This window comes from Hyla sarda, chromosome 8, assembly GCF_029499605.1.
Source record: "Hyla sarda isolate aHylSar1 chromosome 8, aHylSar1.hap1, whole genome shotgun sequence".
NCBI lineage: Eukaryota > Metazoa > Chordata > Amphibia > Anura > Hylidae > Hyla > Hyla sarda.
In genome coordinates this window covers 52,680,284-52,698,470 of record NC_079196.1, presented here as the reverse complement: position 1 = coordinate 52,698,470, position 18,187 = coordinate 52,680,284, and positions in this window count along the sequence as shown.

The window sequence follows — 18,187 nt, the reverse complement described above, 5'->3', positions numbered from 1 at the left end:
CATGCACTTTTATCCCCTCCCCCCTTGATCAACCCCTATGCTATATCACAGTGGTCTCCAGATGTTGCAAAACTGCGGACCTCCAGATGTTGCAAAACTACAACTCCCAGCATGCCCGGATAGCCAACGGCTGGGAGTTGTAGTTTTGGGAGTTGTAGTTTTGTAACATCTGGAGGTCCGCAGGTTGAAGACCACTTCTATATCATTCCTCCCCCCCCCCCCCCCCCCCCCGTGCCTCCTTATTTCCCCCCAGCCTCTGATCGCCTCCTGCCACTATATTTCTCACCCTGTGATCCCCCCCTGCCACCTTACTGACACCATGCTGGCAGGCTCAGGTGCAGGGGCTCAGCGTATTAGTGAGCTCCTCTGCGCTGCACTGACTAGTGATGTCCTCCCACAACGCAGATTGATGTTAAGGGGGGGGGGGGGGGGCAGTGTCACTCGTCAGAGCCGGCAGCCACTGCTGCTCACTTTAAATCATCGCCAGCGGACATCCAGAAGCCCATCCCAACTCTTTAATGACCACCACAGATGAATCCATACTGTCCACATAAAACATATATATGGGAGCAGTATAGGGAAGCTAATGCTTTATTAGGCAGTATAGGGGCTTACTACATGATAGATCTACACCAAGGGTCCACGTACCGCTAAAAGGTCATTTTATTAACACCAATAAAATTAAAAACACAAGCACAGAGGCCACAACACATGAAATTCAGAGATAAAGGGGGAGATTTATCAAATATTGTGCAGAGGGAAAGTGGAGCAGTTGTAGATCGCTTTAATTTTTCAGATGCCTTTTTAAATATGAGGTTTGTTGCTTTTTGTGCCACCAATTGTACTCTGTGATGACGTCACTCGTGTTACCATGAAATATACAGTGAAAAAAAAAACACCCTTTACAGTTTTTGGGGGCTTCCGTTTCTACTCAGTGCACTTTTGAGTAAAAATTACATTATCTTTATTCGGTAGTTCCATACGATTACAACAATAACCCATTTTTATAGGCTTTGTTTTATTTTACTACTTTTAAAAAATAACTTTTTGTACAAAAATTTGTATATTTAAAATCCTTATAACTTAAGAATTTTTCCATATACTGGGATGTGTGGGGGCTCACCTTTTACACTTTGATCTGTAGTTTTTACTGGTACCATTTTTGTTTTTGATGGGACTTTTTGATCGCTTTTTATTCATTTTTTATGGTATATGAAATTACTTAAAATTTAAAACTTAAAAGTTGAGGACTTTGGTATTTTTTTAGCAATTACACCATTGACCATGCTGGTTAATTAACATTATATTGTAATAGTTTGGACATTTACGCATGCGGCGATACCACGTTTGGATTCTTAGATTATTATTTTTTTTATGTGAAAAGGGGGTGTGTGGTATGTGTGTAAATTACGGTATATAATGCTTTTTTTTCCAAACAATGTATCTCCAGCTGTTGCAAAACTACAACTCCCAGCATGCCAAGACAGCTGTCGGCTCTCCGGGCATGCTGGGAGTTGTAGTTTTGTAACAGTTGGAGGCATCCTGTTTGGAAAACACAGATATAGTTATTTGTGTGAGTGTATGTACTAAAGGTTACCTTCTCATGATACATTCATTCCCCTATACTGGAACTTCTTCCTATACCTCCACAGTACAGCAGTCAGGCTCCTCTCACCCATGTGATCGATCACATGGTAATGACATCATTGAAGGTCCTCTGCCATCCCATACACAGCCCCATGTTCGGCAGTTAAAGGAGTACTCCGGGATGGGAAAATTGAACATGTCATACTGCCGGCAGTAAAAAAAAAAATAGAGGTACATACCTTCCATCGCTCCTCCGGTAACGCGCTCCGGCCTCCGCCGCAGTCATCTTCCTGGTTGCCGATGGTCGGCGAGTAATACTGTTAGACATAACCTTTTGGGGCTAAACAAAGGACAGGCAGACAGTCTGTTGTTTCACTGAACGCTGTGTCAGGAGCAGGAACTCTTTTATTACTTATGAGGCATAGACAAAACATGAACTCACAAACGTAACACTGCCATCTAGTGGTCATACAATGTAGTAGGCACACAGCAATGACATACAGTGGTTGTTGCTCATTTAATATAAACCTTGTATGCTAACAACTGGTACTTTGGAAATAAAGTTAACACAGTATTCCTGCAAAAATTGCCTTTTTCGTCCTGGTGAAGTGCTATACAACAAGTCGGATTTTGGGTCCGTCCCCTGCCACGGACGCCCACAATAATAATTGTGCTCCATCCTGCATCCTGACCGCCTGCCAGCAGTGCCGACAATCAGCAGCTCCCGGAACCTCGCTGCATCTGCCTGCATCCCGACTGCCTGCCAGCGGTTCGAACATCCAGCGGCCCCCAGAACCTCGCCGCACATCCAGCATCCCAATTGCTTGCCAGCGTTGCCGACAGCAAGCTCCCCCCGAAACCTTTCCGCACACCAGTTTTTAGCGCATCCCAGAGTTGTGCCTGTACTGTAGCATTTTTTTCATTCATTTTGCAATCACCCTTGTTTTACAAAGGTAACAAGGCACCTCCTCTGCATTTTCTTTTTTACATACCCCTTTCGCAGAGGGTAATATGTTACACTTTCAAGCAGATGAATGAAGGATTGGTCATTGTCCTTTTAGAGTTGCTTTACTAGTTTATACACTGACTAGAAAGCCTCTGGTGTGCCTTTTAAAGACAGGTATATACACAGTCAAATTAGATGTTCTCTATTGTTATGGACCCACAGCGGTTGGCTTACTGTGGTGTAGATATGTGTACTCAATATTTGTGGCACAATATCCTATACACAGGGCATACACTGAAGAACTTCTGTGACATGTTGAGTCACAGAGCACTAACAAAAAGATTTGTGTATGCAGAGAGGTCCTTGTTTAGCCTTGTTACATGGTGGGGGAAATCTTTCAAACTCCATACAGTAATCATTGCATGCGTGACCCAGATCTGTCTCAGGTTGCTGGCAACAGGAACAGGACTTGGCACTAGCTTTAAACCCTTTTGACTTGAACAGACTACAGGACCGGATAGACCTGAACTTGACTGGACCTAGGAGAAACACTCTAGACTAGATTAATGTCTGCCTTGCAGAAGTAGAGCTAGGAGTTAGGTTGCTCTGGCAAAAGCCAGGCTAACACTAACTGGTTTTGGGTTCAGCCTTCTGAGGAGAGACTTGTGACCAAGAACTCACTCATCTGATGCAATATGCAGATATTTAACCCTTACACAGTTGTTAGACCTCAGTGTATGCCACTAGCTTTTTTTTAGGGAGTAGGTTTTTACAACAACTTCATATGTACTGTATGGTAGCTGGGACACGGGTACCTGGACACTGCAATAGTGTAGTTTACATATTTATATCTTTATATATGGGAGGGGTAAATTCCCTACAGCACATGTTGCATGTTGCCATTATTCTATGATCTGGAGGGGTGATATTGTATGTGGGCTGGTGGGGTTTGTGTGCCAGGGCTATTAGTCCCAGTCTGGCTCTGCATCATTGTAAACAAAACATACCAGGGATGTGGGATTGAATCCATACTCTTCTTACCAACTAGATCTCTTACATCACTCTAAAAAGTTGTGCATTGATCAAGTAAGACGATATTGCTGAAGCAAACACGTCTGTAGTGTTAATGTCCTTCTAAAGAACCAAGAGGCATTGCATTGATTGAATATCTTTTGGAAAATTCCATCCCTTCTTCATCGCTTCACTTAACTCATGAAAGATTGTCAATAGACTTTAATTATCCCACAAAAAATACTTACAAGAGTCGACTGATACCATTGCTTTTACCTGCTACAGTTATTTGTTGGCTATTATAGTTCATCATCGACTTTTCTTAAATGGATCAGTGCTTTTTGGATAAAGCATTGAGAACAAATAGCAAGCCATGTTAGAACCCCTCTCTTTAGATTTCCCTCACTTTGTAGGTTCAGTACACCTGCCCCTGGTCTGTGCACAGTGTAATGTAAAATCTGCCCTTGGTCTGTGCACAGTGTAATGTAAAATCTGCCCCTGGTCTGTGCACAGTGTAATGTAAAATCTGCCCCTGGTCTGTGCACAGTGTAATGTAAAATCTGCCCCTGGTCTGTGCACAGTGTAATGTAAAATCTGCCCCTGGTCTGTGCACAGTGTAATGTAAAATCTGCCCCTGGTCTGTGCACAGTGTAATGTAAAATCTGCCCCTGGTCTGTGCACAGTGTAATGTAAAATCTGCCCCTGGTCTGTGCACAGTGTAATGTAAAATCTGCCCCTGGTCTGTGCACAGTGTAATGTAAAATCTGCCCCTGGTCTGTGCACAGTGTAATGTAAAATCTGCCCCTGGTCTGTCAACAGTCTAGTGCAAAGCTTACCACTGGTCACTCTACATTCTAGTGCAGGGGTAACCCAAACTGTGCAATGCGGCCCCATGGGGACTAAGAATAAATATGGGGGGGGGGGCTAATAATACAGGGAGGCCTAATATTACTATAGAGGGACCTCTACAATACTACACGGGAGCCTAATAATAATACAATAATAATATTAATAATAATCATAATAATATAATAAAAATACAGGGGACCTAATATTACTATAGGGGGCCTAATAAAAATAATACCGAGGCCTATTAATAATATGGGGGGAGCTAACAATACTACAAAGGGTCTAATAAAAATACAGGCTGGCCTAATACTACTACAGAGGGACCTAATAATACTACACAGAAACATAATTATACTACAGGGGGGCCAAATGCTACAGGGGAGCTAATACTACAGTGAGGCATAATACTACGGGGGAGGGGGGGGGGGCTAATACTACAGTGAGACATAATACTACGGTGGAGGGGGGGGGGGGGCTAATACTACAGGGGGCACAGAAGTGCCCTAACTACTATATGGGGACACAGTGTGAGGCCTAACTACTGTGGTATAGCAGGGTGCAATGCAGGGCAGATGTTGTAACCCTGGGGGCAGATGTTATTAACCCCTTCTTGTCGTGACACCAGGGCGTGGTTTAGCCTTAACCACCCGAAGGTAATACCGCTGGTCCTGGGCTAGGCAAGGGGGCAATGAAGACACCGACGCCAAGTTACAGACAACAGTAGCTTTACTGAGGGTAGACAGGTGACACAGTCTATGCAGTACAGCCAGAATCCCAAGGAGGTGACCAGTGACACAGGGGGACCTCGCAGGCTTGCTGGGACTTGCAGTATTTAGAGACACTTTAGTGCAGGCCGTGGTGACTATATAGAAGACTTGACTTGACTGACTTGACAATTGACATGGAGATGACTTTGAGCTTACTTGAGCTGACTGTGGCTGTAGACTTTAGGCTTGAGGCCTCGAATGCTCTGGACACACTCTGAGACGACTGCACTGGACCTCAGCACGAATAGCCAGAATGCTGGAAGAGAGAGATTGCAGCCCCTCCCCTGGTTTTTATAGGGGAGCTTAGCAAGGATCCCATAGGTCACTTGGGGGGGGGGGGGGTAACAAGCACATGGTATAATATTTAAAGCAACAGTACACTAGTAATACAAACATATGTACAATAGGGGTTACACTGTATGGGGGGCCCTGGGGACATAGAGGGACTCTGCCTGGGCAGGAGAAATATACGGGGACACACCATCCCATACTGGGCCACCACGAAAACCCCCTTTTTTTTTTATGAAGTCGCCCTTGAAGCCCAGTCCTGGAGAGCGGAGGACTGGAATGACCACAGGGACCACAGACAGTTCCTGGGGCATTTCAAACAACATCCATATCCAGGTCTGAAATTAGTAATTGGATGCATATAAAGAGTCCTTGTAGCATAAAATGTCTGTACACGGTCTGAACTATATGAAGACTTGTTAACCTTATAACTGTTTTAAGGATATGACTCTAATACATTTTACATGGCAATAGACACAACTTGAATGGATTGGGCTGCCGGAGGCTTTTTACCTAATGCCTTTGCTACTGGGGTCCCTCAGTGGACACACTTCTCCCCAGAACTATGTGCATTGCTGGGCAACATTAGACATGTGTTACCTTATTTTTGTATGTGCGCAGTGGGTTAACAGTAATACCTTCTGGCCAGTAAAGTATCCTGGGCACGTGGACACAAGAAAGTATTAAACATTATAAATATTTTGTGGACTGGTACTATGGTAAATGCTACAGCCCTATTGTGATAATAGACATATGTGCATGACTTAAAGGGGTACTCCAGTGAAAAACATTTTTTTTTTTTTTTTTAAATCAACTGGTGCCAGAAAGTTAAACAGATTTGTAAATTACTTCTATTAAAAAATCTTAATCCTTTCTGTACTTATTAGCTGCTGAATACTACAGCGGAAATTATTTTCTTTTTGAAACACAAAGCTCTCTGCTGACATCTCTGTCCATTCTAGGAACTGTCCAGAACAGCATATGTTTGCTATAGGGATTTCCTTTTATGCTGGCAGTTCCTAAAATGGACAGAGATGTCAGCAGAGAGCACTGTGCTCATGATGTCAGCAGACAGCTCTGTGTATCAAACGGAAAAATATTTCCACTGTAGTATTCAGCAGCTAATAAGTACAGGAAGGATTAAGATTTTTTAATAGAAGTAATTTACAAATCTGTTTAACTTTCTGGCACCAGTTGATAAAAAAAAAAAAAAAGTTTTTCAACGGAGTACCCCTTTAAGTGGTGTCAGTGGACTATGTGTAGCACAGGACTTTATGTGGTATTTTAATCTTTATAGTATTGCCCTAGCGGTGAGGTAGTAGTGATGTCCCTACTGACTGGGTCAGGATACCACCCATAAAAATCGCCAGACACAAAAACAATGTACACTTTGACCTTGATGTACAAACAAGTTATATACATTTTTTTACAATATGACAATTATAGCACATTAGCACAAGTGTTGACTTGTGCAGAATAGTAAGCAAATATATATTACTACAACAGAAGATATGTATACACATAGGCCCATTGTACCGCTCCACAGTCCGGGTACATTATAGACTTCTTGGCAAAGAACCTCGGCTAAGAGCCGGGCACACACTTACAAAATTGGTTGCAACAAAAACTTTTGACAAGTTCGTCAGGCGCTGTACTTGAACGTTACTGTAGAAACCTGAAACAACAAAAGTATTCTCACACAGAACACAGTTCGTCTTTTCAACCAAAAGGGTAAAGTTACTTGACTGACAAGATGCTCCATTTTTCCATCTCAGCCTCGCCGGTCGGTTTGCTTCCTAGGTTGTGACATGAACCTAGGACCATGAGACTGAGCCCCCTCCATGGGGTTGACGTATGTTCCATGAGACATGGGACAAACGGGACTCGGTGATGGTCGGACTCACAGTGACCACCACCTGCACCTCAGCAGCTTGCACCATTGGGGGATGAACAGTTAGTGCCTGGTGAACCAGCCAAACCTCCGCAACAGCTGGAGTAGGCTGAGGCACTTTGGTATTTGCCTGCTGATTAGGCCAAACCTCCTTAATCACAGGACCTGGGCACATCCTCAGATGAAAGTAAGAAGAGTTGCAGACCTCAAGGTATATACTTACTATATATAATGTGGTGCAATAAATCACTGGGTTTACATTGAAAGTGTGTATAGTGGTTTATAAATGCACTGGGGGTGATGGGTGAAAATAGGGGTATGGTATATAAAATGTGCAGACTAGTTGTATAGATAACTATAAAATAATGTTTATTGATTAAATAGGTACATTAAATGGTCTCAGCAGGGCCCTTGCTGGAGACCAGTATATACAATTAATAGTAAAAAATGATAATAAAAAATAGTAGTAAAAAAATTGAGAAAGGGGTCTCCCCGAAACGCGTCTAGCCCAGTACCCACTCTATATGGACCTCTACAACTCTAGAACTACTACCCACTACCAACATTTGCAACAGCTGGAACCCCCCATTGCCGGGACCACTGTTCAAGATGTGCCCACGCTGTCTCGCACACAAGCATTGCCTGCATCCACTCACCAGCCTGCCTGTTTGCCACGACTCCATCTACAAGATCGAGCACTCATCTGGGCCCCACCGGAGGAGGTTCGGGACCCACTGCGCAGACACATCCATTGTGCCGGCTGTCCAGCCGAGCCAGCTAGCGACGAGGAGCCCAGCATACTAGGGGCTACCATCCCGACCTAAACGGAGCAGTGAGTGGTGCAGTAGCACCAACAATCTTTGCTTGCGACAAACTTTGCTTGCTACAGTATTCCATTTGGATCCTTACCTGTTACATTATTTCCTGGACTATAACATCATCCAATTGCTACTGTTACTCTAAGACTACCGCTAATATAAGTTAGATAACAGAAATGGCCGGAATTGACCAAATATAATTTAAGTTCAACAGAGATGGCTGCTATATAAACTTTTATGATATACTTTTTACAATTTTTTTACTACTATTTTTTATTATCATTTTTTACTATTAATTGTATATACTGGTCTCCAGCGAGGGCCCTGCTGAGACCATTTAATGTACCTATTTAATCAATAAACATTATTTTATGGTTATCTATACAACTAGTCTGCACATTTCATTTTATATACCATACCCCTATTTTCACCCATCACCCCATTGCATTTATAAGCCACTATACACACTTTTAATGTAAACCATGTGATTTATTGCAGCACATTATATATAGTAAGTATATACCTTGAAGTCTGCACTTTCTACATGTGGGGTTACATGTAACGCAGAAACCTCGGCATATACTTGAAAATATTAGTGTAAGCCCCCCAACTCCTCTTTTTTATTCTATCGTCAGATGACTCTGGCAGGTATCTTGGAGCCATGGCAGGCTCCTTGGGCATGAAGACCTCGTTGCAGCAACCAAAAGGGATCTGCGTCCCAGTCGTCCGAAGGGAAATAAGCAAATGGAATCTTCATTGAATTCTTCGGACGGCTCACCACAGCTCCTCTCACGCTCTGCACAGGCGTATACTCCACAATCTCGCCACTCTCAGGAGAATGCATTGCCGGGGGGGAGATAGTCCCTCTGTACTGCCTGTCGATTGACTAGGAAGGTTCCTCCATGACGGCAGTCCATAAGGGTGCCTCACCCTCTCGGAGATACTTCAATGTTCTTATGTACAGGGCCTCTAGGGATTTGGTGTCTTGTTGCTGCGCCTGTCGCACCTCAAATGGCAGCAGCTTCGGCCCATACTTCTCCATTCTCTGAGCCCTCAGTCCCTCCACAATTTCAGCCACTTCAGTGTCTATTTTGGCCCTTTCGGACTGGGCGGAGGAACTGGGGGATCGGACGTCCCTGTCAGGGGTAGAAGGTGCTCCCTCATGTATCGGATCAAACTGAGCTCATCGCAGAATAACCACCTAGGCAAAGGTGGTGATGGTGGACTGACAACAGACTTCGGGGACTGAGGGGTTTGCTCAGGGCTAGGAGTGGAAGGAGGGGTAGAAAACACGGCCTCAGCCGGGGTACTCACTTTCAAAATTCAAAAATGTTTTGTTCACTCAAGTGCTGCTGTTTAAACAAATTATGTAAACAAACGAAGCCTTGTAGGGGTTGGAGATAGGAGTCACATCTGGCCCTGACTTCTGAGAAGAGGCTTAAAGGGGTACTCCAGTAGTAAACATTTTATTAAAATCAACTTGTATGAGGAAGTTATACAGATTTGTGAATTACTTCTATTTAAAAATCATAATCCTTCCAGTACTTATCAGCTGTTGTATGCTCCACAGGAAGTTATTTTTGAATTTCTTTCCAGTCTGGCCACAGTGCTCTCTGTGGAAACTTCCTGACATGGACAGAAGTGTTAGCAGTGAGCACTGTAGTCAGACAATTCAAAAAGAAAAGAACTTAATTTGGAGAATACAGCAGCAAATAAGTGCTGGAAGGGTTAAGATTTTTAAATAGAAGTAATTTACAAATCTGTTTAACTTTCTGGCCCCAGTTGATAAAAAATTTTTTTCCATCGGAGTACCCCTTTAACCTCTGCAGGACATAGGGCGTATGGATACGCCCTGCATCCCGAGTCCTTAAGGACCGAGGGCGTATCCGTACGCCCGTGGGAATTCCGGCCCCCACCGCTAGCCGGTTGAGGACCGGAGCCGGATGCCTGCTGAAATTGTTCAGCAGGCATCCCGGCATATTGCCCAGGGGGGTCATTATGCCCCCCCCATGTCGGCGATCGCCGCAGATCGCTGGACAATTCAGTCCAGCGATCTGCGGCGATTCCGGGTCAATCGGGTCTCCAGTGACCCGGTGACCCGGAATTACTGGCTGTTCGGGGCCGTCTCTGACGGCCCCGAACAGCCAGAGCCTGCAGGGGTGAGGTGACACTGGTGGGACGTGCACCCCGGGTGCTGGGGACCCCGATCCCCGGCGTCAATGTTGGGATCGGGGCCCCAGGAGCAGCGGCGGCGGCGGTGACGACGAGGGACTGACTCTCCGGCGTGGATCGTTGGAGGTGAGTGACAGCCTCCTGCTGTTGCTTAGCAACAGCTCCCAGCATGCAAAAAGGGCATGCTGGGAGCTGTAGTTATGCAACAGCAGGAGGCAGACCACCACAACTCCCAGCATTCCCTTATGGGCATGCTGGGACTTATGGTTTTGCAACAGCTGGAGGCACATTTTTTCTATGGAAAAGTGTACCTTCAGCTGTTGTATAACTACAACTCCCAGCTTGCACAAACAGCTAAAGTGCATGCTGGGAGTTGTAGTGGTGCATCTGCTGGTTGCATAACTACAACTCCCAGCATGCCCGTTGGCTGTCGGTGACTGCTGAGAGTTGTAGTTTTGCAACAGCTGAAGGCACACTGGTTGTGAAACTTAGAGTTTTTTTTTTTTACCTAACTCAGTGTTTCACGACCGGTGTGCCTCCAGCTGTTGCAAACTACAACTCTCAGCAGTCACCGTACACCATGCATCGTACATGCTGGGAGTTGTAGTTTTGCAACAGCTGGAGGCACACTGGTTGTGAAACACTGAGTTAGGTCACAAACTCAGTGATACATAACCAGTGTGCCTACAGTTGTTGCAAAACTACAACTCTCAGCAGTCACCGACAGCCAACGGGCATGCTGGGAGTTGTAGTTATGCAACAGCTGGATGTCCCCCCCAATGTGAACGTACAGGGTACACTGAAATGGGCGGAGGATTACAGTAAGTATCTGGCTGCAAGTTTGAGCTGCCGCAAACTTTCTGCTGCAGCTCAAACTGCCAGCGAGAAACTACTGTGAACCCCCGCCCGTGTGACTGTACCCTAAAAACACTACACTACACTAACACAAAAAATAAAATAAAAAGTAAAAAACACTACGTATACACATACCCCTACACAGCCCCCCTCCCCTCCCCAATAAAAATGAAAAACGTCTGGTACGCCACTGTTTCCAGAACGGAGCCTCCAGCTGTTGCAAAACAACTCCTAGTATTGTCGGACAGCCGTTGACTGTCCAGACATGCTGGGAGTTTTGCAACAGCTGGAGGCACCCTGTTTGGGAATCACTGGCGTAGAATAACCCTATGTCCACCCCTATGCAAGTCCCTAATTTAGGCCTCAAATGCGCATGGCGCTCTCACTTTGGAGCCCTGTCGTATTTCAAGGCAACAGTTTAGGGCCACATATGGGGTATCGCCGTACTCGGGAGAAATTGTGTTACAAATTTTGGGGGGTATTTTCTGCTTTTACCCTTTTTAAAAATGTAAAATTTTTAGGAAAACAAGCATTTTAGGTAAAAAAAAAATTATTTTTTTTACATATGCAAAAGTCGTGAAACACCTGTGGGGTATAAAGGTTCACTTAACCCCTTGTTACGTTCCCCGAGGGGTCTAGTTTCCAAAATGATATGCCATGTGTTTTTTTTTTTGCTGTCCTGGCACCATAGGGGCTTCCTAAATGCGGCATGCCCCCCAAAAACCATTTCAGAAAAACGTACTCTCCAAAATCCCCTTGTCGCTCCTTCCCTTCTGAGCCCTCTACTGCGCCCGCCGAACACTTTACATAGACATATGAGGTATGTCCTTACTCGAGAGAAATTGGGCTACAAATACAAGTAAACATTTTGTCCTTTTACCCCTTGTAAAAATTCAAAAATTGGGTCTACAAGAACATGCCAGTGTAAAAAATGAAGATTGTGAATTTTCTCCTTCACTTTGCTGCTATTCGTGTGAAACACCTAAAGGGTTAAAATGCTGACTGAATGTCATTTTGAATACTTTGGGGGTGTAGTTTTTATAATGGGGTAATTTATGGGGTATTTCTAATATGAAGACCCTTCAAATCCACTTCAAACCTGAACTGGTCCCTGAAAAATACTGAGTTTGAAAATTTTGTGAAAAATTGGAAAATTGCCGCTGAACTTTGAAGCCCTCTGGTGTCTTCCAAAAGTAAAAACTCATCAATTTTATGATGCAAACATAAAGTAGACATATTGTATATGTGAACCAAAAAAAATGTATTCATAATATCCATTTTCCTTACAAGCAGAGAGCTTCAAAGTTAGAAAAATGCAAAATTTTCAAATTTTTCATCAAATTTACGGATTTTTCACCAAGAAAAGATGCAAGTATCGACAAAAATTTACCACTATGTTAAAGTAGAATATGTCACGAAAAAACAATCTCGGAATCAGAATGATAACTAAAAGCATCCCAGAGTTATTAATGTTTAAAGTGACAGTGGTCAGATGTGCAAAAAACGCTCCGGTCCTTAAGGCCAAAATGGGCTCCGTCCTGAAGGGGTTAAAGGCCCCTTTACTACATAAGACAATATTATTAAGTAGGCTGGTAAAAGTATAAAGCCATGCTAGATAGGCTGGAAATGCATTAACACAGTATTCTTTTATCATGTTTGGTTGGTCTCTTGATTTTTTTAAATTTTTTTTCAGATTCAATAAATGTGAAGATTTATTACTTATTTTATTTTCTTCATATTTCTTCATGCACTCATATGTTTGACGCCAGAGACAGAGCAATACAAAGTGCATTTTAAGGTATACTTTTATTGAAAAATTAAAACTGCATTGCATATCATCTTTAATAGTTAAACATCTCTTATAGGTCACAGGATAGCAAGAGTCCTTTAATCACACCACACCAAATCTCTCACTTACACACGTACTTGTGCCCTGACAAACCCAAATATGGCAGTGTGACTATTGCTACGATCCCTGACATTCCTCCTGAGACAACATGGAGTCCATTCTTTTATCAGTCTCGAAATAATAAAGTCATACAGGACAAATATGGATTTACTTAACATTAAGAACACGTCCAATGCATTTCTGCTCTCACCTCAGCAAAGGCAATGTTAAAAATGATGTTTTCTGGTGTAAATGACCTAAATATAAGTCAGTGACAGTCACCTAATTATAAGAAAGATTTAAAAAATTTAAGCACAAATTTAGTGATGGCTCAGGCCAAATTTTCACACTGCCGCCAAAGTCCGAGACTTGACGTGACTACAGAGTTCAGTCTATGGTTTTGCCTAAGTCTCATGCAAGTCTATGGGATTTCCACCAAATCCATAGACTGAACGTCATAGTCACATGCAAGTCTCAGGCTTGGGTGGCAGGGCACAAATGTATTGAGCCATCACTGGAGCTGCGCTTTAAGGGTAGTGTCAAACTTGCCGTATTTTGCTGTGTATTTGCTGCTGTGTTTTTCCTACCCATTTTAGTCAAAGGGTAAACAAATCAGCTGCAGATAATACACAGCAAAATACGGCATGTGTGACCCTCCCTCCCTTACATAGTCTGCTTTCTAGAAACAGTGCCACTCTTGTTCATGAGCTATATTTGGTATTGCAACTCATCCCCATTCAAGTGACTAAGGCAGAGTTGTAATACCAAAAACAGCCATGGACGAGAGTAGTGCTGTTTCTTTATAGAAAGCATACCTTTTTATTTTTTTATCATGGACATCCCTTTTATATAGATATGATTCTGACTATAATAGCAGTAAGAAGTAGAGAAAAACACAATTTGAGAACTGTCAAGCCTCATTGCCTCTTCTCTGCCATAAATTCTGTGCATGTTGGACCTTGAGCTAATCAAAATAATGGGAGACATGCAGTTGCTAGGTTACAAGCTGCCTGGCAACCTCTGTTGCTGTGAGGCTCTGTATCCCTAGCAACCAGTCTTTAAAAAAAAAAAAAAATTATATATATATATATATATATATATACACACATATATAGTTTTTTTTTAATTAAATTGACTCTGTCAACGGTTTTAAGCCCTCAGAACTGCTGACAGAACCACACAGAGGAAGGGTAGAGGAGTGTGATCATACCTTGTGCTCCAAAAGATGTATTTAAGAAGAATTCCGGATGCTCAAATTTTTTTAATAAAAAACTTACATACTTACCCACCTGGCTCCCGCAGGGATCTCCCGTGACATTCTTAGGTCTCTTACTAAACACTCTGGATGCTTCTTCCGTGATGGGCTCCACTCAGCAGTGACAGCCCACTCAGCCAATCATAGAATGCAGCGTTGTCTCGCCTCCTCACTGCCGCGATGAGTCTGTCTCGGTAATAGAAGCCAGACCGCTCAGAGGACGTCACAGAGGGAGAGAGATAGGTGAGTATGTGTGAGTATGTCCGTTAAATTTCACAGCTGCCAATATGGCTAGTATCCGGGAGGTGGACTCTTTACATTTTTTTGTTCATATTATCACTTGTCATACAGCACCATTTGTTTAATTTCAGCACAGCTGCATCTATGTCTTTTATTACTATTACCTGGTCATGTGATCACCAGACTCAAAAAAAAGTTATTGTGCTTAATGTGAGTCACAGGATGTCAAACCGCTTTGGGACTACCTGTGGACTACAGGATGACATCATCATCTACCAGATTCCCTTCTACTAGCTCCCAGACACCTCCCAGCTCCATCTGCTATCTCTATGGGATCAGGATATATAGAGGCTATAGACCTCCCCTGAGGCTGTGTTCACGCATTGGATTTCTTGCTGTATTTTTTTCAGTTTTTGCTGTAATTTTCCCAAAATGGTGATATTGTACTGCAATTGTGCAAAATATGGTAAAACATGCTGGATCTTGGAAAATTGCTGCAAAAACAGCTAAAATGCTGTAAAATCGTGAGTAAAATTCAACATGTCAACACAACCTAAAGACATCAAATCTTCATAAAACACTTCAATTGTGATCACAGGTCAAATCACCTCTGCCTCATAGTAAATAATTCTCTTAAAAATGTAGAGTAAAAAAAAATGCATCTAAACTGCACAATGTGAACTGACTTCAACCCATGTATGAATCTCAGGAGTTTACCTGGGTGATCGCCAGCACTAGCAGCTGCAGTGTTCAACTACCTGATCCTCAGCCAATATTACAGGACCACATCTCTGCGCATTTGTAAAGCAAAATGGAGCATATCCTATGCCTTCCATATCAGCAAAAAGAGGTAAGCAAAAGGCATACACAAAAAGCTTTACATTATTTTCTAATGTTACTCTAATATAACTTTTGGTCATGCAGGACCGGAACACAAGGCATCATTACACTCCTCTACCTATTCTCTGTATACAGTTTTTCAGCAATTTTGAAAGCTCAAAATTATAACTATATATATAATATATATATATATATATATATATATATATATATACACACAACTACTTTATTTGTTTATTTTATTAATTTATTAATTCATTCTTTAATTAATTAATTTTATTAATATATTAATAATCAATAAAATAATTAAATTTATTTATTTATTCCAGACTGATAACTCCACGGCGCCAAATATGAGTCCTGCTGTGTTTTCCATACATTGGCACTTAATCTTTTATATTTTTTTAATGTTCCCATATAATGTTTCACTTATGACATCACTGTGCTTTTTTTTTTTACTTAACAAAGTAAGGAAAATGAACATATCATGACAGTAAGACGAAGCCTTTTGACAGACACTGACAGACACTAACAGGGTGAACACAAGATTGTCACAACCAGTTACACTTCAGGAGACATTTTGGCACTCTTTTTTACACTTAATTTACAACACACAACATCATCGGAGATGAGTACAGATGTCAATAAATCTATTCTTTTAGACAGTATTAGTTATGGCTGTAATTTGACATTTACATTGTTTCATGTTGATGAAGAAAAAAAAAACGGTTACAATTTTTCGGGGATGTTTTTAAACATTAACAAATTTGACAAAATGACATGCTAAATAAAACTAGATTTTGATACATTTTTTTTTCTAGTTCACCTATCCGAGGTTAGCGAAGACCAGCTAAATGCCAGAGCGGTTTCATGGTGCCATATGTCACTCTACAATAGTGTTTCCCAAGCAGTGTGCCTCCAGCTGTTGCAAAACTTCAACTCCCAGCATGCCCGGACAGCCAAAGGCTGTCCGGGCATGCTGGAAGTTGTAGTTTTGCAACAGCTGGAGGCACACTGCTTGGGAAACACTGCTCTACAAGCAAAAGCATAACCGATATCAGGGCCTATAGAAATATTGGGGCCTTTTTAGTGGCTGGCAAAGATGATGTACTGTACCCCCCCCCCCCAAAAAGGGACTGTTCAGGTTATTGCTTTGTTTGATTTTATGCCTTTACTACTTTATTACTGTGGTCTGTCAGGTCTCCTGTCCGAGGACATCATGGGATAGAGAGGAAGATCCTGACCGAGATTTATCAAACTGTGTGAGAGAAAAAAATAGAGAGATTTTCCCACAGCAGCCAATCACAGCTCAGCTAACGAGCTGAGGTAAAGTGAAAGCTGAGCTGTGATTGGTTCTTGTGGGAAAATCCCTCCATTTTTTCTCTCACACAGTTTGATAAATCTGGGCCCCTGAGTTTAGCTATATATAACTTTCTATGGTTTTCATGTAAAATGCAATTTAACCCCCAGAAGACACAGTAATTGTTCATTTTTCCACCTACAAGGCCTTGCTTTATGTGGGACCAATTGTACTGACGTCATTCATTTTACCACAAAATCTACAGGAAAACAACAAAAACCCTAAATATATATATATATACATATATATATATATATATATATATATAATATATTTTTTATTGCAAATTTTGTTTTTGTTTTTTTGTTTTTACACAGTGTGCTTTACAGTTAAAATAATATAATTTTTATTCTAAAGGTTAATACAATTACAATGATACCCAATATGTAGGTTTTTGTTATATTTTACTACTTTTAAAAAGTTTGAACTTTTTGTAAGAAAATCTGTAGGGTAAAAGTTGTCCTCTCCTGACCCCTATAACTCTTTTATTTTTCTGTATACTGGTATGTATGAGGGTCAATTTTTTTATCGCTTTATATTCATTTTTTTTTCCTGGTATATTAAGTGACCTAAATTCAGCAATTCTGATTTTTTATTTTACGCCATTCACTGTGCAGTTTCATTAACATTATATTTTTATCGTTTGGACATTTCTACACACAACAATAGCAAATATATTTATTTTTTTATACATTACGTTATTAGAAAAATGGGGAAAAGATTTGATTTAAACTTTTATTAGGGGAGGGGCTTTTTCACATTTATTCACACATGTTGCTTTTTACAATTTTTTTTACAATCTTTCGATTGCAAACACTGCTCAATACTGTGCCGTAGCATAGCATTGAGCAGTGTTATTGGTGCCAATGCAGGCTGGAGAAAGAGAGCCTCATTGGGACAGCATGGAGACAGTTGGGGACCCTCCGTCCATCATGCAGGTTGATTGGGATCAGCGTCACATTTTAAAATATTTTAGATGCCACAATCACTTTGATCACTTTGATTTCGGCATGTATAGAGTTAATGCCGGTCTTCGGTGAGTTCACCAATGCCTGGCATTAGTGGAAGGTCACAGCTGATAGTAGCCAGGACTTACTGGGTATGAAGCGTACTCAGCTTCATATACCCAGACCATGACCAGCCCGTACTTCTACACCTGTACTTGTCATCTGGGGGTTAAAGGGGTTATCCAGGAAAAAAACTTTTTTTTGTATATATCAACTGGCTCCAGAAAGTTAAACAGATTTGTAAATTACTACTATTAAAAAATCTTAATCCTTTCAGTACTTATGAGCTCCTGAAGTTAAGGTTGTTCTTTTCTGTCTAAGTCCTCTCTGATGACACCTGTCTCGTGAAATGCCCAGTTTAGAAGCAAATCCCCATAGCAAACCTCTTCTAAACTGGGCGTTTCCCAAGACAG